The sequence below is a fragment of the Neophocaena asiaeorientalis genome, unplaced genomic scaffold (genome assembly GCF_003031525.2).
Source record: "Neophocaena asiaeorientalis asiaeorientalis breed wild unplaced genomic scaffold, Neophocaena_asiaeorientalis_V1.1 scaffold36, whole genome shotgun sequence".
NCBI lineage: Eukaryota > Metazoa > Chordata > Mammalia > Artiodactyla > Phocoenidae > Neophocaena > Neophocaena asiaeorientalis.
In genome coordinates, this window is record NW_020174149.1 from 6,996,768 (window position 1) to 7,016,686 (window position 19,919).

At 43.3% G+C, this 19,919-nt stretch overlaps 1 protein-coding gene and 1 pseudogene across 1 annotated transcript in view; both read left to right on the forward strand.

Annotated features, from left to right (window-relative positions):
- Window positions 1–19,919, forward strand: part of CHN2 (chimerin 2) — a 317,587-nt gene that overhangs the window by 54,835 nt on the left and 242,833 nt on the right. The gene's annotated exons all lie outside the window — the stretch shown is intronic.
- On the forward strand, window positions 216–360 carry LOC112406336 (uncharacterized; annotated as a pseudogene).

Genomic DNA, 19,919 nt, shown 5'->3' on the forward strand with positions numbered 1-19,919 from the left:
AGTATACACAAATCAATGTGATATACCATATTAACAAACTGAAGGATGAAAACCATATGATCATCTCAATAGATGCAGAAAAAAACTTTTGACAAAACTCAACACCCATTTATGATAACAGCCATCCAGAAAGTAGGCATAGAGGGAACTTACCTTAGCGTAATAAAGGCCATATATGAAAAACCCACAGCCAACATCGTTCTCAGTGGTGAAAAACTGAAACCATTTCCACTAAGATCAGGAAGAAGACAAGATTGCAAATAAACTCAGGCGTTGGAAACGCCTCATAGATTAATTGTATTGTTTCCTTTACTCATAGAACTACCTGTTAGATCTGTGGGAAAGAACTACAAGACAGAGCTGCCAAGTAAACTATGAAAAACCTAACAAACTTTTTATCTTAGGTATTGGCATATCCCAATGATCTGTACTGTTCTAGGGTGCGATGGCTTAGGAGTGGATATGATTTGAACCTAATACATTTTTAGAGGGTGTCAGATTCAGAACCAGGCAGATCCATCTCCTGACCCTAAACATGGTCCTAAAGTAAATCGCTTGAGGAAATTGGATCCCAAAGATTACAGGTGGGGAATTTTGAAGTGTGTACATATTTCATTGGAGATCAAAGAAGCCTAACTAAAAGAATTGTTTTTATTACATTACAGGTTGCCTGGTTACTAAAGGAGGGGAGGCTGCTTCAGAATTTTACATGAGCACCTCTGAAAATGGACCCTTATCTTTTTATTTGTTATACAGGGCTGACTCACATTATAACTTCTTTTTGAAAGGGCTGTTTTATCTTGAAGTTTATGAGTTTGGAGGAACTAAGGTGATTGGCAGTGGAAAGAATCAGAACGTGTGAAATTCCTTAAAAATTTATTGACTTAAATAACTTTGTGTTACACATAATAAAAAAAAAACTTAAAAAAAAAATAAACTCAGAATGGATTAAAGACCTAAATACAAGGCCAGACACTATAAAACTCCTAGAGGAAAAGATAGGCAGAACACTATGACATAAATCACAGAAAAATCCTTCTTAGTCCACCTCCTAGAGGAATGGAACTAAAAACTAAAATAAACAAATGGGACCTAATGAAACTTAAAAGCTTTTGCACAGCAAAGGAAACCATAAACAAGATGAAAAGACAACCCTCAGAATGGGAGAAAATATTTGAAAATGAGGCAACTGACAAAGGATTAATCTCCAAAATTTATAAGCAGCTCATGCAGCTCAAAATCAATAAAACAAGCAACCCAATCCAAAAATGGGCAGAAGACCTAAATAGACATTTCTCCAGAGAAGATATACAGACTGCCAACAAACACATGGAAGGATGCTCAACATCACTAATCATTAGAGAAATGCAAATCAAAACTACAATGAGGTATTACCTCACACCAGTCAGAATGGCCATCATCAAAACATCTACAAACAGTAAATGCTGGAGAGGCTGTGGAGAAAAGGGAGCCCTCTTGCACTGTTGGTGGGAATGTAAATTGATACAGCCACTATGGAGAACAGCATGGAGGTTCCTTAAAAAACTAAAATAGAACTACCATATGACCCAGTAATCCCACTATTGGACATATACCCTGAGAAAACCATAATTCAAAAAGAACCATGTATCACAATGTTCACTGCAGCACTATTTACAATAGCCAGGACATGGAAGCAGCTTAAGTGTCCATTGACAGATGAAAGGATAAAGAAGATGTGGTACATATATACAATGGAATATTGCTCAGCCATAAAAAGAAATGAAATTAAGTTATTTGTAGTGAGGTGGATGGACCTAGAGTCTGTCATACAGGGTGAGGTAAGTCAAAGAGAAAAACAAATACCATATGTTAACACATATATATGGAATCTAAAAAGAAAAAAAAAAATGGTCATGAAGAACCTAGGGGCAGGACAGGAATAAAGATGCAGAGGTAGAGAATGGATTTGAAAAAAAAAAAAAATAAGGCAGAACTGCAGCTGAAAAGCAGCTTACGTAACTTAAGTACAATAGCACACATCTGTATGCGTCCTGATGGCCTTGTGCATCTAATGCCTTTAGAGACCACAGGAAGGCACGATCTGTCATGCCTGAGAGTGTAAGAGAAGGTTCCACGGAAGTGGTGACACCTTTGCCAGAAGTTGAAAGATGAATGGGATTTGACCAGGCTCAGAAGGGGTGGGGGAGGGGCACTCCAGGAAGAGGGACCAGCAAGTGTAAAGAGTAGAGAGAGCAGGCTGGCATAGCTGGAGCTTGGAGAGTTCAGGAGTGAGGTCCAATGAGAGCCACATATTCTGGACTTCCTGTTTCAAATAGCTGATATGTATGCAAATAACACAGTCGCCCAAAGATGCCAGCACAGGCCTCTCCTCCGTGCTACATCTGGCACACAGGCCTGCTGTTGGTGCCTCCTTCCCTGCCTTTATCACTTACGAAAGTGGCTGCCCAACACCCTCCAGAGAACAAGTGCCCATTTGTCCTGTGACCACATGCTTCCCTAGCCTTCTGCCCACGGCCAGTCTACCCCGCTTCCCGAGCTCAGCTTGCCAGGAGGATGCAGGCTGCTGCGCTGTGCCACTGCGGAGGGCACTGCCAACACAGACCACCCTGACAGCCTGGCATTGTTCAGTGGCCTAGAAGGGGCCAGAACTTGTTTGTCTTGCCCCCTTACAAAGATTGGCCAGCCCCTGGGTTACAGAAAACAAAACAAAACAAACTAACAAAAGCCTTCCTGCCCCTGATGGTGCATCACAAGTCCTGACCTTTTACCACCCAGTCTTGACCTTCATCGTATCACAGCCCGATTCACTGAGACAGGAGCGCTGACACAGTTCTATTGTTTCCTTGGCCAGCTTTCCCTTTCCGAGGCTTTGCTCTCCAGCAAAAAACAAAGCAAAATGAAAATCCAGCAAGCCCCAAATCCTTCCCAGCTCCTGATCCTCAGGTGGTCAGTATTACAGTCTTTTGAATTTTGGTTTGTTCTTGCTGTTGTTTTTAGTGGAAGCATTGTTTTTATAGCAAAAGCCTTATTGTCCGTGGAACCATGGGTTTGCTCTGCCTTGTTCAGGTTCTGTGTGTGAGGAACCGATGCACCAGCCTGTGAGAGCAGAGCTGAGACCAGGCAGCTAGTGGGTCAGTTTGACTTGGGGCTGGAGGGTACTTGGGTGCCTGGGGCTTGGAAAACAGACCCTGCCCATTGCAGCCAAGTACAGTCATTGGGTCTGACTTTGTTGCAGGAGATGGGAGGAAGTCTGGCCAGGGCAGCTGGAGGTGAGGTCCGGAGAGTCTGGAGAGGCAGTGCCAGGCAGGCAGTAGTGATATCAGGAAGAAGCAAACCCTGATATCCAACCCCAGACCTGAGCTCCAGACTGGCTGCCTAGGACACAGCCTCGCAGTCAGACCTGCTCTCAGACTACTCACCTGCCAACTTATATCTCTCTTCTGCCTCTAGCTCATTAGCCATTGCTCCCCCAGTTGTCTCCAGCATCCATTTCTCCTTCTCTACTTCTGCTGCCATGACCTTCATGCAGGCCCTGCATCTCCTCCAGGTTACCATTATTGACCTAGTGATGAATTGCTTTCCGGCCTGGAGTCTCTCCCTATCATGTCTGCCTTTTGAATCACTGCCAGATGTCTTTACCTGAAACACGGTTCTGATCACGTTATTCCCCTACCCACAGATCTTTGGGGGCTCCCACCCAGTAAGACTGCTATTTCGAGGCCTCAGGCCATCAGCTTTGCCTCTCATACCACTTCCTGTCTCATTCTCTGCAAGGAGTATGATCACCTCTTGTGCCCTGAATATTTCCTGTAGATTCCCACTCTCATCGCTCTGCCCAGTGGATCCACTGGGAAGCTTGCTAACTGTTAAGCATACAGTTTCTCAGGCTCCACCTCGAGGGACACACAGCAGTAAATAGGGGTCTGTCCCGTCTCTATCCTTTTGTCTCTGTTTATTCTTTTTTCTTTTGCCCTACCCAGGTACGTGGGGAGTTTCTTGCCTTTTGGGAGGTCTGAGGTCTTCTGCCAGCGTTCAGTAGGTGTTCTGTAGGAGTTGTTCCACGTGTAGAGGTATTTCTGGTGTATCTGTGGGGAGGAAGGTGATCTCCGTGTCTTACTCTTCCGCCATCTTCCCCTCGTCCCCCTGGATGCTTCATGTTTAAAACTCTGGCCCCGTGGCGCTGTGGATGAGCCAGGTTGGAGAACCAGCGCCTTTGCCATAACCGTTCCTGTGTGCTGGTGTTCTCTCTCCCATCACCAGAACTCTGTCTGTTCTTCAGTGTCCAGATCCGATGTTACTTCCTTCTTGAAGAACTCCCTGAGCCCAGCAGTCAAAAATGACTTCTTCTTCCACCCTGTAGGTTTGTCCTGTGGCCTTTGTACTCTAAGCTGTTTGTCTCTCTCCTGCTAGATTATAAGTTCCTTGAGTGTAGGGAGGGCATTTTCTTCATCCCTGTGTATCTTGCAGCTTCCAGGAAATTTAGCAGCTGCTCAAATGTGAAAGATAGCATGCAATCGGATAACCAAGTAAAGATATAAAGATATTACATTCACTTACCTGCTACTTTACATCTACAAGAAAAAAAGAGACGATATCTCAAGAATGATAGTGGCATGAATGCCTACAATCAACTCCATTTTAAAAAGTTTTGGAAACATGAATTTAAACAAGTAGCACTTTCAGTTGTTTAGCCTTGTATAAGAATTTTTTTCTTCACTGTCTTGCCTAATAAAGAGAGTGTAAAGCTTCTCAGAGTATCTGTATTGCCAAGACTTTGCTGAGGTAATATATAACATAAGGTTTATGATTTAATTGTTTGTCTGCAACCATTTTTTCTGTTATATTTGCTTTTGTTCACCAGCAGAAACACCTATTAGCTCAGGCTTCTGTTAACAGGCATAGTTTTATGGCATTCTCTGAGATGAAAGGAAGACATCAGGAGTCAGCTGTTTATAGCTTTTATAGCAGCACCTTTATTGATATATATGTGCGTCTTTAATATCCTTTTATCTGCATTGCAAAAATGAAATTATGTATCCATTACCAAAATTAGATTGGAGATGTGTTGGATTAGAAATGCCTTCTTCCTAATCCTTAAAAGACCAAAAGGCTCTTCTTTGATAATTCTATGAGAGTTAAAATTCCTTTTTATTTTCAGATGTTACAGATAGGAGATTAACCTAGTTATGCTTGCCGATATAAGGAGTGCATGTCTCAGGGAACCAGGCAACGCCAACAGAGATTTCTGATTCAGGAATGTACAGAAGATATGAGACTTGCATGAATTATAGCATGATTCACTAAAGGATATAAAAGTACTTTGCAAGTAATTAAATATTTTAGAGTAGGAATTCTTATTTCCTATAAGTCTTCCTGCTTTGAAGAGTCTTCCTTTTTTGTGCATATCTGAAACTGCTTTATAATTTAGTAATAGTTCTAATACATACTAATTACAGGCAAGGAAGGCAAAATTGAATGAAAATACTAAAATTAATAAACCAACATTTGTTATGTATCTACTATGCAGGACACCTTGCAAAGGACTGTGACTTAAAATACTCATCTCTGATAAGACCACTTTTTAGGGTTGTTATAGGGCTGAGAGGTAGTAAAGCACCTGGCATGGTGAGTGCTGAATAAATGCTCGGCAGTGTTTTTCAGATAACTTTGTGTAGCCTGTGCAGAATTTCAGAAAGAATGAGTTAAGGCCATCCAGACATATTAGCACTGTTTGGATAAACAGAGATTTCACTCTTTCTCCACACGGTGTTTTAAGCTTCATATGAGGAGAAATGTGTCAGTATGTGTAAACTGTAAAAGTTTGTTTTCAGCTATGAACGTGAAGCCAAATTTGGAATTAGGAAGGTTTTCATCATAGAAATGGAACTAATTATGTACAATTCAAGACAGTATAAGACTTGGTGCACGACACTTAAAGATTCAAGCAATTAAATTCAGGTGAGAGTGGTTTGTTTGTTTACCTTTTGGAAGGTGCTTTAAATTTTACATCTCTCTCAAGAAGCTTATGTGCTGTACATACAGGTTTAGACACAAACACATTATCTTTAGCCCCCAAACAATGGTAGAAAAGCCCTGAATCAAGGCTCTGCCACTGTAGTGGGTCAAATAGTTGCACCCCCCCAATTCATGTCCACCTGGAACTTCAGAACGTGAACTTATTTGGAAATAAGGTCTTTGCAGATGTAAGTAGTAATAAGATGAGGTCATGCTGGATTAGTGTGGTTCTTAAATCCAATGTGACTGATGTTCTTACAAGAAGAGTAGAAGATGAAGACAGACACACAAGAGAGAAGGCCATTTGAAGATGCAGGCAGACGTAGGAGTGATGCTGCCACAGCCAAGGCATGCCAGGGATTGCCCTCAACCTCCAGAAGCTGAAAAAGGAAAGGAATGATTCTTCCCTAGCGCTGTCAGAGGGAGCATGGACCTGTTGACACCTTAATTTCAGACTTCTAGCTTACAGAACTGTAGAAGAAGAGTTCTGCTGTTCTAAGCCAGTTTGTGGTGCTTTGTTACGGCAGCCCAAGGATACTAATACAGCCACTTATCAGAGATGCGCTTAAATGCACTGATGTGCTATTTTCTATCCTTAAAGTGGGCCCAGTAAAACCTACCACACAAGATTACATGAGGATTACATGAGATATTCTATGTACAAGTATTTGACACATGCTTTTTGTGTTAAATTCTGCTCTTATGCAACAAAGTGCTACCCCTTGTTCAGGGTGAGATTTCAGCTTAGGGAGATGAAAAATTATTTTCTACAGGACCATCCAAAAATGTAAGCACCATCTTCTGGGCAGTCAATTTCCCCTCGATGGAAAGATTTAAGATCCAGGGTATGGAGGATAGTGTATAAGTTAGAGACTGTACTTCAGTCCAAGTAACAGAAACCCAATTATAGTGGCTTAACCAAATAGGGATTAGCCAATAAGGATCTCATATAATAAGATGTCCTAAATTATGCCTTATGAGCTAGGAAAGAAGCCCCAGGGTGCCATCTAGGACCCAGGCTGCTTCTCTCATTCTGCCCTTCCATCCTTACATGTTTTTCATCCTTGCTGCCTGAAGTTAGTTGCCCTACTTCCAGCCTCACAAAAGTCATTCGAGCAGGAAGAAGAAGGCAATGTCAAGAAGGAAGGAACAGCCCATATTAAGAAAGCAAAACTTCCAGAAATTCTCAGTAAACTTAAGTTAATTCTCATTGGCCAGAACTGGGTCACATGACCTCCCCTAACTTGAGGATGTCCAGGAAATTGAACTTTTAGCTGGGCTTGGTGCTGCTTTGAACAACATAAACATTCTGTTTGTAAGGAAGCAGGGGGCTCATGGATTTGGGGTAGCTAATTAGTAGAGTCAGCCATAAAAGGGATTCTGGAATAGGTAGGAGATTAGACTAGATGTGTCTTTCCAACTGTGAGTTTCAAAGATGCAATTAAGAGATCATTTCCTACCCTCAAGGCATTTACAGTTTATACTGGAGGCAGGCTTTGGAGTCAGCTGTGTGGATTTGACTGCCAGTTCAAGCCCTGACTAGATACAATAATCCTGATTGTGGGAAAGTTATTTATCCTCTCTGTGCCTTAATTCCTTCATCTGTAAAATAGGAAGGATAATATCTTCTTTATACTGTTATTTTGAGGATGATATGAGTTAAATATTTAAAGTGTTAATTTGCTAAATAAATGGAGCTACTATTTTTCCTACTAGAGGGTAAGCTCCATGAAGCCAGGAATTGTATCTGACATACTCGCCTGGTAACTCAGTACCTAGAACATAGTCAGCCTTTAACAGATCATTGTTAAGTGAATGAGTGGATAAGATCGCCAGTCCTAATGCTAATACAGCTGACCCTTGAACAACATGAGTTTGAACTGCACTGGCCCATTTATATGTGGATTTTTTTCAATAGTAAATACTACAGTACTGCACGATCTGTGGCTGGTTGAATCCGCGGATGCAGAACCGCTTACACAGAGGGCAGACTATAAGTTACACTAGGATTTTTGACTGTGCAAAGGGTCAGTGCCCCCTAACCCCTGTGTTGTTCAAGGGTCAGCTGTATAAAGATTACTCAAGGGCTTCCCTGGTGGCGCAGTGGTTGAGAGTCCGCCTGCTGATGCAGGGGGCGCGGGCTCGTGCCCCGGTCCGGGAGGATCCCACGTGCCATGGAGCGGCTGGGCCCGTGAGTCATGGCCGCTGAGCCTGCACGTCTGGAGCCTGTGCTCCGCAACGGGAGAGGCCACGACAGTGAGAGGACCGTGTACCGCAAAAAAAAAAAGATAACTCAAAATAACTGAGATTTGTCATTTCTCAAGTGAGGTTTTGGTGCATGTATCTGAAGAAGCACCTTCTCTACGTATGAGGTGGGAACACTGTACATTAAGGGAAAAGAATGAAGGCTTAAGGATAAGAAGTTGTCTTGATCAGTGCTGTTAGTTTCAGACAATAGAAGCCACTCGAACAAATTTAAGCAGAAAGTGATTTGTTACAGCGTATTAAGAACCTTAAAGAATCAGGACTGTTCTAGCAGTAACTTCCTTGCCATCACTGCCAACACCTTTGGTGTTATGGGGTAGTGGAGTGAGAATCTCTGCCATAGCTGCCCCAGACAGATCACACACATCAGGTCTATAAGAGCCGATCTCCCTGTACAGCCACGGCTCAACACCTACTCCTTCCAAATCTCATCCGAATGTGTCTGCTTGTCAGAGTCTAGGTCACGTGCAGACCTATAGCTGCAAGGGATACTGGGAAATGTAGTTTTTAGCCTTCCAATGTCTGTAGTCCAAGCAGGTTTGCTAAAGAGGGATTGGAAGGGGTGCTTAGCTAGCTAATGCTCAGTGTCTAGCACAAAGGTCGCTCTGTGCAGCTGCATGCAGTTGTCCCACCAAGACTATGTAGGAAAAAAAAAAGACTATGAAGAGGTCACATGGGGGCGTGGCCACTGAGAGGAGGCTCTGGAAGACCAGAGGAACGCATTGAAGAGTTCAGGCCCGCATAACCCAGGAGCCTGCAGAACAGCCACCCAAGAATGGACAACAGGATCCTGATGAGGGGACGCAGGGAGTCAGGAGAGGAGGAAAGGTGAAGGTAGTTGACCCTGGGCATGCATGATTGTGTGCAGAGGGAGACCTGCCCCTGTATCTCCTGTTGCCTTGGCGCTGTCCCAGCTGCTGAGCTCCAGGCAGGGCCATCAAGCTCACCTCACTGCCCAGCCACCCCCATCCATCCCAAAGCAGGGGTGACAAAGGAGAGGCAGCTGTGCAGTGTGGCTCCCATGACCCGACCTGTATGACCCTACAGCCGGTCCTAAAACCTAGGCTGTGGGGAGGAATGAGGAGGAGGCAAGGAAGAGCAGGGGCACCTGCCGCACTGCAGGACCTTCTGTTAGGACCTTTCAGGCATGAGGTTGGAAGGAAGAAGCTGGGTGATCTTTTTTTTTTTTTTTTTTTTTTTTTGCGGTACGCGGGCCTCTCACTGTTGCAGCCTCTCCCGTTGTGGAGCACAGGCTCCGGACACGCAGGCCCAGCGGCCATGGCTCACGGGCCCAGCCGCTCTGCGGCATGTGGGATCCTCCCGGACTGGGGCACGAACCCGCGTCCCCTGCATCGGCAGGTGGACTCTCAACCACTGCGCCACCAGGGAAGCCCTGGGTGATCTTGAAGAAAAAAGAAAAACCAAAAAACTTGGTTGAAGGTGTGATTTTCCTTTCTTTCTCTTCTTTTTTACCTTCTGTCTTTTCAGTTTGAGTCGTGTTTTATAGACTGTGTGATATAGGCAGTGGGGCAGCTGAGCAATTAGCTGGAATTTATCTTATAGACAGCCAAAGTGGCAAGCTGATCATTCAAGTTCAGAAAGGATCTTTTACAGAGGAAAAAAAAAAAAGATCCTCAAAAAACCAGTCATGATTTATCCCCCCCCTTTTATTTACTTATTTGTTTATTTTTGTAGGCCTTGTGGAGGATTTGGCGGATTTACTGACATCATTTCTTCCTTTGCAGGCACATCCATGTCAGTCCTCTACTCAGTTATACCTTTTGTAAGGATGAAATCTATAAATGCAACTTGCAGTGTGCAAAAACCATTTTCTAGAAACTGATTCAGTTTAATGTCATTAAATGCAATCAGAAGTTACCAAGCGTCTTACTGGAACTCTCTTCCAAATGTAGCCTAATCCAATTTACCTTTCCTTTGGTATTTAAGTTCCTGACAGCCAGAATGGACATTTCTCAGACACAGCAGTTTGGCTTGTAACAGGTGCTTTTCGTGCTTGATTCTTCTTCATTCACTTCCTGTTACCATCTTGGTGTCACGTTACAGTGAGCCTTCGCCACTGGGTTATGGTCAGCTCTAGACACAAAGATGCTGCCGTATCAGATATGACCCCTTGATTTCAGTGTCCTGGGTATGTCAGATATTTGTGCGTGAGTGAATGAGACATAGCCCTGTTCTCAAGCCCCAGGCGACTTCCCACTCTGTTTTAGAATCACAGAACCATGTGCTCATGGGCGAATACTTTATCTCTAATAAACCTGGAGTTTAATGACTCTTTACCACATGATTTTAGTGTTTCTTTTTCAATTGAAAATATTCTTTTTGAAGAAGAAAAAGTTTGCATATGAACATTCAAGAGGAAGGAAAAAGCCATTCCCCATTCTCTCAGCTTGAACACAATCGCAGTACTTTAACTCTCACTTTGCAGTTTTGAAGGTATGCCTCGAGGTGATTTAATTATCTGCTTCTGATCTCCTCACAGAGAAGTGGTAGAAGCCTGGGGGGTGGGGAACTTTTCATTCCCCAGTATCTTCTGCTAGAAAGCAGGTGCTCATGGATCATTTATTCGAGGAATTATTTTAAAGCCCATTTTCTATTTCACATAAGTTAGAGCTGCATCTGGCTGGTCTGGCGAGGATGCTCTTCGATGCTCTTTTGAGACCTGGACACGTGAGCTCCGGATTAGGGGACTTGGATAGTCTAGGAGCCAATCCTACTAGCATATGAGGGGGAGCTGACACCCCGTTGAACCAAATCTACCTGCAGGGCCCTTCGTTAACCAAAGACACTCTAATAATGAGTTCTGGCTGCAAATCCCTTTTGTCATCAGGGAAACCCAAAGGAATTAGACATGGTACTTTGTTGGAGTCAAAGCCATCCAGTTATAGGTATGGGTTTTCCTTAAATACATCCTGAGTTAAAGCAATAGATTTCCTTCAGAGCCGTCGGAGACAAAGACTGGGACTGTCAATTGGCCTTGCCGTCAAAAACCTACTTGCTTTCCCGGGTTGTCTGACCTGAAACTTAGACTGTCAACCTTTGTCTCCTCACCTGCTGTCTTTGCACTCATCTTCTTTGACCACACATGAGCACCATGAGTGAGGGCCAGCAACCTTCCCTGAGTCCATCTGCTAGAACTGTCTAAGTGTGGTCCAGCCGAGCCCTGGTTTCCATTTGGCTCGGTTACGTCACTGTGACCTCTTATGTATATCTTTAAATCGCCACTTCAGTGGCGCCACTGTCATCTCGAATACAGTGTGTATGAAACTAACTTCATGGGCTGTCTCACACTTCAGCTCAATAGTCCACACAGCTTTTATATGCCAGTGGCAACAATTCTGCTGTCCTTGTCACCTATGCTCAACTGTTTTGACTGTTCCCTGTACTTCACTGTTGCTTCATCTTTTTTTTCTTTTAATTTTCCACATATCCATGCACCTAGATTGTAGCAATAGTCTCCTAGACCCATGAGTATTAGATCTGAAAGTCCCCTTTTGCAACTAAACCAATATCTTCAGTTTACAAATTAAGAAATGGGAGCTCCAGAGAGGTTAGATAAATTACTTTGTTTCCAACTAGGAGAGTCAGGCCTAGCATCCTTCCTCCTGGTCCTGTTTTCTCGCTACCCTGCCAGGTGATGTCCTGGTCCCCCTTCCACAAGCCTCTCTCCCTTCATCCATTCTGTGCACTCAGCATTCACATTTATTTTGCTGAAATATTTCTTTCATCATCTTTCTCTCTTGTCCACAAAGTTTTGGTGGTCCCTATTGCTAGGATGAGACAATATAAATTTTGCTACAATATTGCTAAGATGATGACAATATAAATTACCATTCAAGCTGGGACCCTTGAGAGTGAAAGAAATGCTAAGACAACAGACATAAACCAGGACATATGGTCATACTTCCTGTAGTATAAATCATAAAGACCAGACTTTCCCCTCTGGAACTTAGGGTTTTCCATATTCAGCCCCCAATTACATTTCTAAGCTCTGTCCTTAATAACCTACACAGCCCTTTCCCCAGCCAACGTGCTCATCCTTCTTGGCATACTTCATGTATATTTCTGCTTTGGAACCTGAACATTTTTCTCTGCTTACCGAACTTCTCCATGTTCTTTAAGGGCCTAGTTGGGTCCCCTTTCTTCCATAAAATCTTCTAAGTTAGTTGCATCTCCTGAAGATGTCTAGCTTCTCCTAAGTCATGCACTTCCTGTCTCTACTACTAATCTGACACTTACAAGTGGTGAAATGAGCTGTTCTGACTTTTTTCCTCCATAGTGAGAATGTAGTCTCTGATAAGCCTCACCATAAATGTGTCTGCCTGAAAAGAGAGAGACCCAGAAAATAACAAAAATGAACAAAACTTTCAAAGTGGATATAAGAGCTTATTGATGAATGTGGAAAACTGTACAACCTCTGCAAGGGAGAATGCGTCATTATGTAACAGAAGTTTAAATGCAATCCCACTTCTGCCTGCCCAAGTGTGAAATAACATATGTACAAGGTTATTGCTTGTGGCATTACTGTAATCCCAAAAGGTTGGAAGCAACTAAGTGTCCAGCAGTAGGGAACTAGTTGAACAGACTGTGATATAGCACATAGCACACGGTGGAGTAGCTGTAAAAAAAAAGAAGGACAATCTCTGTGTATGAATATGGAAAGATCTATAGGACACAGAGAAGGGGAGAAGCAAGGTACAGAAGAGTGGATGTAATCTGCTACCCTTTAAGTACTTTTTATTTAACATTTAAGTACTTTATTTCATGAAATTCTTTCTTTTATAAAGTAGTGTACAGTGTGATTAATTTTGCATTCCCTCATTGGCAGTATTTTCATGTTTGGATTTGTGGAACTGAATAACCATCCGGGGAGGGACGTCAGAGCTATGCTTTAGAAAGCTCTTTCTGCCACAGGTGAAGGTGCGTTGGGATGAGGGAGGAAGCCTGGAGAAGGGGTGATCTACAGGTGGAATTGGCCCCCAGGGCCCCCAGCCTCTAGTCTTGAATGTGGCTCTGTCAACCAGGTTTCTTTATAAGAAGCTCAATCCGTACCTCAGCATTTCCCTCTTGTTGCCCTTGGCCTTCAAGAGTTTGGAGTTTTGTTTTCAGGTGAACGTTTATTCAGAAGCACGATTTTCCAGCCTGGTAATTTTGAGCACCAGACTTGTTTTCCTTGGTGATGTATGTGGTGGTTTCTCCCAGTAGCAGAGGGAGGGAGGAAACAGATCCTTTGTTCCACTCATCACGTCTCATTCTGACAAATGTAATTTACAGCTCTTTAAGAATGTCATTTAAGGGCTTCGCTGGTGGCACAGGCATTAAGGATCCGCCTGCCAGTGCAGGGGACATGGGTTTGAGCCCTGACCCGGGAAGATCCCACATGCCGCGGAGCAACTAAGCCCGTGTGCCGCAACTACTGAGCCTGCGCCCTGGAGCCCGCGAGTCACAACTACTGAGCCTGCGTGCCTAGAGCCTGTGAGCCACAACTGCTGAGCCCGCGTGCCACAGCTACTGAAGCCCGTGCGCCTAGAGCCCGTGCTCCGCAACAAGAGAAGCCACCACAATGAGAAGCCCGTGCACCGCAACGAAGAGAAGCCCCCGCTCGCCGTAACCAGAGAAAAGCCACAGCAATGAAGACCCAAAGCAGCCAGAAATAAAATAAAATAAATTTATTTTAAAAAAAGAATGTCATTTAGAAATAACCCCCAATTAATAAACCACTTTGCAATTATATTTTATTTTCCTTCTAACACACTTTGACTCTTATGCGGGGGAAAAGTTAGGACATGACTTTTTAATGCAGACATCTGGAATGACTCGTTCTAAGAGAAGCTCTGTAGGCAATAGTGATTCCTCCTTCCCAGCCCCTGCATCCAAGCAGTTATCAACCATAATAATAGATTTTCTTCATGAAATGTCTTCAGGAATGCTCTATCCAGCTGGCTTTTTAATTTTCTTATGTTTTATATATCATCTCTTATTATTTTCTTATGGAGAAGGAAACTGAGGCTCAGAGAGGTTTAATAACTTGCTCAAGGTCATACAGCCTACAATGTAATGACAGGCCTGGGTTTGAACTCAGGTCCTCAGGCTGTGAAGCTGGTGTTTGCATTATATTCACTGCCTCCGTAACTTGGCCAAGCTCTGTCAGTTCTACCTTTGCTGTTATCTTTCACATCAATTCCAAACCCAGGCAAGGCTCAGTTTCCAGGTTTTTCCTCTTATAACCTGGAGATCCTACTTACCGCCTAGAGCTCAGTCTCTCTGAAGGGCCACAAGTATCCTCCCTCCACTCGGCACATTTTTCTGGAGTATCTCCCCAAATACATGGTGATTTTTTCCTTCAAAATATCATTCCTCAGCACATAGGATTTTGTTTTCAATTTGAGTCCTTGCAAAGTCTCCCATCTTCACTAGAATGAAAGTTCAGTTATTTACTTGGAACCACAAACATTGTTGGGGCAGAGACACATTAGCTTGAAATTACCTAAAATAAATAGCAGCAGTTGATGCTCATGGCAGTCATCTAATGGAATGACTTTTTTTTTTTTTGCGGTACGCGGGCCTCTCACTGCTGTGGCCTCTCCCGTTGCGGAGCACAGGCTCCGGACACACAGGCTCAGCGGCCATGGCTCACGAACCCAGCCACTCCGCGGCACGTGGCATCTTCCCTGACCGGGGCACGAACCCGTGTACCCTAGCATCAGCAGGCAGACTCTCAACCACTGCGCCACCAGGGAAGCCCTGGAATGACTTTTTAAAGGAAGCAGATTTGCACAGCTCTAGTGATTGTTCATAGGCTCTGCCCTCATAGAAGTGCACATTAGATATCATTGTACACAGGCCTTTTCAAGTTTCTTTAAAAAGCAATAAAGTGGTGATCACTAATTTCATGGTGCTCATGAATTCACATCCACACAATCAAATAAAAACCGGTCTTGTGTTACATAAATGCAGCTTTGTGGCTGGGATAAAATTTCCAGTGACAACATCATACACAGATCCCAAAGCGCTTTGTCTCAAACTGTGTAAATGATGTGAAGATGGTGCGCTCCAGAAATCTGTTAGACGGTTCAAAAAGTGACTCTAATGATGACTAAGATACTGCTGACAAAGATGTGTGTCAAGAGAGTAGTAAAATTGTTTCAAAAAATATGGAAATGAAAAAGCAATATTTCTAAACGTATCATCTTATGCTACCTGTGACTGTGAATATGCAAATATAAATTAAATAAGTAAATTAAAATTAACTGTTTCATCTTCAGCCTTAGAAGTTTACATATTTAAACTGACCAAAACCCTGGTTTCCTTATTTTCTCCTTGAGAAGACAGACAGTTGCTTTATTTTCAGGGTCACCTTATGGTCATGTCTCAACACTGTAGTACTCACAGAAAATCAGACATAGATCCTACCCTCAGGACACTCATAAACCAGGAGAGAAGTGTAACAGCTACTAAGTGTAGCTGTTACACTTCATTGCAGTGTGTGGGCTTCTCATTGTGGTGGCTCCTCTTGTTGCGGAGCACGGGCTCTAGTCACGTGGGCTTCAGTAGTTGTGGCACACAGGCTCAGTAGTTGTGGCTCTGGGGATCTTGAACGCAGGCTCAGTAGTTGTGGCGCAGGGGCTTAGTTGCTCCACGGCATGTGGGATCTTCCCGAACCAGGGCTCGAACCTGTGTTACCTGTATTGGCAGGCGGATTCTTAACCACTGTGCCACCAGGGAAGCTGTACTGTAGCTGTACTAAATGTAACAGCCACCCTCATCTCTTGAAACTCTTCCATTTCTTGGCTTTAGTTGGCTGTCCTCCCACCTCTCTGGCTGCACCGTCTCAGTCCCCTGGGCTCAAAGCCTCCTCAAATTTAGTGGCACGAAACAACAACTGTTTTATTAGGTTCATGGATTCTCTGGATTAGGAATTCCAGAAGAGCCCGGAGGGGACGACTTTGTTCTGTCCCATGATGTTTGAGGCCTCCACTGGGAACACTTGAAGGCTTAGCTGGAATCATTTAGGATGTCTTTACTCATTGGCACTGGGTTTCCTCACAGCATGGTGGCCTTACAGTAGTCAGATTTCTTACATGACAGCTCAGAGCTCCAAGCACAAAAATTACTTTGAAGAGTAGAAACTGCATTGCCTTTTTCTGACCTGGTCTTTTTCTGATGATGACTACCCATTGTTACGCCTGCTAGAGTCTTTTGGTTATAGGCAAGTCAGAATTCTGTCTGAATTCCGGGGAGGGGACCTAGACCCCACCTCTTGTGGGACGAGTGTCAATATCACATTGGAGGAGATCATGCAGGTTGGGAAATATTGTTGTGCCCATTTTTGGAAAATGCAACCTGAGCTAAAGATCTTTGGCCGGCCCACATATAACAGAAAGTGAAGACAGAAGACATAGCGGATGTTCTGTGGCCTTAAAGAAAAGTTATTTATGGATGAGGCTTGGGCAAAGGAGGAAGGGTAGGATGTAGGCATTTGAAAAGGTAGTGATGGGAACCAGATATAGAATTAATGAGATCAAAACAACTGAATGAAAATGTAGGATTAGGGAGAGAGATGGCTGGCTGTTTTCGAGTCTGGATGTCAGGAAAAGGGTGTGCCTCAGTCAAAAAAAGGGAAGAGAGGCAGACAAGTATATGCGGGAAGGAGGTCCAGCAGCTGTTCACAGTAGCATTTACAGTGTCTAAAATCCGATATCCTCAATCCAGCCCTCGGCGTTCTGGCCTCTGAACCAACACTGCCTTGACACTCCAACATAGATACCTCTTTGTGGTTAATTCTAATGGCTGCTTCCATTGGGTTTTCTGCCCTCTTATGGCACCTCCCCCCAAGCCTGTCTTCCAGCAGAGTATGCTTGGGTAAGTGTTTCCTGGGTCCTGCTGCTCTACTCTTAAACCATCTGCAGCTCCATTATTTGACCCATTCACAGCATTTGACTCTGTACCACCCTCGTCTCTTGAAACTTCCGTTTCTTGGCTTTAGTTGGCTGTCCTCCCACCTCTCTGGCTGCACCGTCTCAGTCCCCTGGGCTGGCTCCTTTATCTCAGGCAGCTCATTATTTGTTGGGTCTCCCCTTGGCTATTTTTCCTGATTGTTCTATACTCAGCCTTGCGAAGGTGGGCTTCTGGTGGACCGTGGGCCACTGAGATGGGCTGTAACTTTTGTGAGCATGTGTGTAAGCACGTATTTCTAGGAGATGATCCAGAGCTTCATCACATCCTCAAAGTTGTCTCTGAATTAAGAAAAAACAAAAGGCCTAGATGCACTGCTTTCTGCATATTTGCTCTGTGGCTTCAACTCCCTTAACTCTAGGATCCCTCCTTGGCTATACGTGAGTCTCTTTGGGGAAGCTTAAAAAAAATACTGGTGATCAGGGCTCAATCTCAGACCAGCTGAACAGAATCCTGGGCATAGGGTCCAATGGGTAATACATTTTAAAGAAAGTGTTAGCCCTGCTTTGTGTCAGTCACAAAGATAACCCCCATGGTTAATACTTTAAACTATTTTCTCTTTACTAGGCTGAAATAAGTTACACCATCTTAAAGAGAGTTGAATTATATCAGGATTAGACTGTCAACGTGGATGACAAAGATCTGGATTAAAAAAAAACATCAGTATAGAGAATAGATTGAATATAATTGTTTGCTTTGGGTTGACTTCATTCAGCTCCCTAACTCCTTTTTTCTTTGTCTAATTGTTCCTTTTATCTTTAATCTGTTAAAGTGAAACTTTCTTCCTAAAAAGAAAGTAGATTTTAATGGGTACAGTTTTCAGTTTTGCAAAATGAAAAGAGTTTTAGAGATGGATGGTGAGGATGGTTGTACAGCAATGAATATGCTTAACACCACTGAACTATACACTTAAAAATGGTTAAGATGGTACAAATTATGGTATGTGTATTTTACCACAATTTTTAAAAATAACAAAAAGTTTAAAAAGACAATTGACTGTTAACCCAAAAAGTGCCACTAGTTTTAGATGAAATAGAATCCTTTTAAAAAGAGGTCTGTTGTTTCTCAGTATAAATTCAATCCATTGCGAAGTGATACCAAAATTATTTCTCTCCAATCCCAGTGACATCATAAGGGTTTAAAGGAGCTGTGATGGAGAATTCCACAGAGACAGAAAGTCAGAAAAATGCCTATTTCTGCCAAATTCAGTTAATGGTAACTAAACCATAACTTTTCTTTTCCCACTTCAATGTTTATTTCCTGGACAAAATATTAAAAACTACATATTTGATATTTAAAAGTCAGTCCTTATAATGTAAGGACCAGCATAATTCCTGAAGATACTTTTAGCTGGGGTGGGTACATTTTAAAAAGTGATCAAGAAATTACCCAGAGAGACTGTGTTCCCTATGGTTTGTGTGGTGTAGTGGTTGAACTCACAGAATCTGGAGCCGGAATGCCTGGGTTTTAATCCAAACTCCACTATCAGTTATTAGTGTGATCTGGGACAAGTTAATTTAACCTGTGTATGCCTCCAGTTTCCCCACCTGTCATATTGGCCCCAGCCTCATAGAATTTAATGAGATAATACATGTAAAGCACTTAGGATGGAGCCCAGAGCTTTTAGTATTTCCCTATCACATTGAGTTTTAGGGGTTTCTGATTCAGCAAACATTTCCTTTGTGTTGACTGTACATTGCTGGAGAGAGTCACAAAACATAGCATGAAACAGACTCTCCTTTGAGACCCTCAAAGACCACCTCCCCAATCCTAGCTCTTTGTACCCTGGCCCTTCTCCTGAGGTGTCATAACTATTTTGCCCGCATAGTCAATGATGCCGCCCCTATTTCTTCAACTTCTCCTAACTCCACAGAACATTCACCTATTTGGTGAGCTTCAGGTTTTCTGGAGGCTCCAACTGTGCAGTCTCCCTGCTTGTCTGGGTGCCCTTGGTCTCCCACCTGGCTTCCTTACTGTGTCCTTCCTTGGGAGCTGCACTGCTTTGGGGCCCTAGATTTCTTTTCAGCCTTACATTCACAGAACATGTTAGTTAAGTGAATTTTTGAGTCTTAGGGTTTCGGACAGAAGTTGGTTGTTCCTCTTTTCATCTACTGATGGCTTGAGAGAAAGTTTATAAAAACCTGAAAGGATTTGCAGAATAATACTGCTCTTACAAAAATGTGTCTCGGAACCTAACTGAGATTCCAGTTTGACAAAAGAGAACAAAAATGAAAGAAGTTATGAAGGGCTAGGACACAAGGTAAGAATGAAAACAATGCTTATAAAACCACCCTTTTTCATCCCGGGAAGAGGAGGCAGCTGGCACAAAGGTACAATCCGATGCCCAAGAAGAGGGCATGACTTTCATGTGCTCTTCTAGACTAGGCTGACCAAACTCACTGTCATGAAACCTCTTGAAACCTTGGTCTGAGTTTTTACTTCTGCCACCTTAAGGATCCTGGCTTCGAAGCTGAGGAGGCTGCTAATTAGCTAACAGAGCTTTTGTAAACTGCTTAAGAGATGTGGGTAGGCAATTGGGACTTCTAGAGCAAAGACGAGATGATTAAAAAAAATCTTCTCTGATTAGGATTAACATACCTGCCTTGTCACTCTGAGTCCAAAGAACTTTACTGGAGATGGGAGGAGGCTTCACGGGAGACATG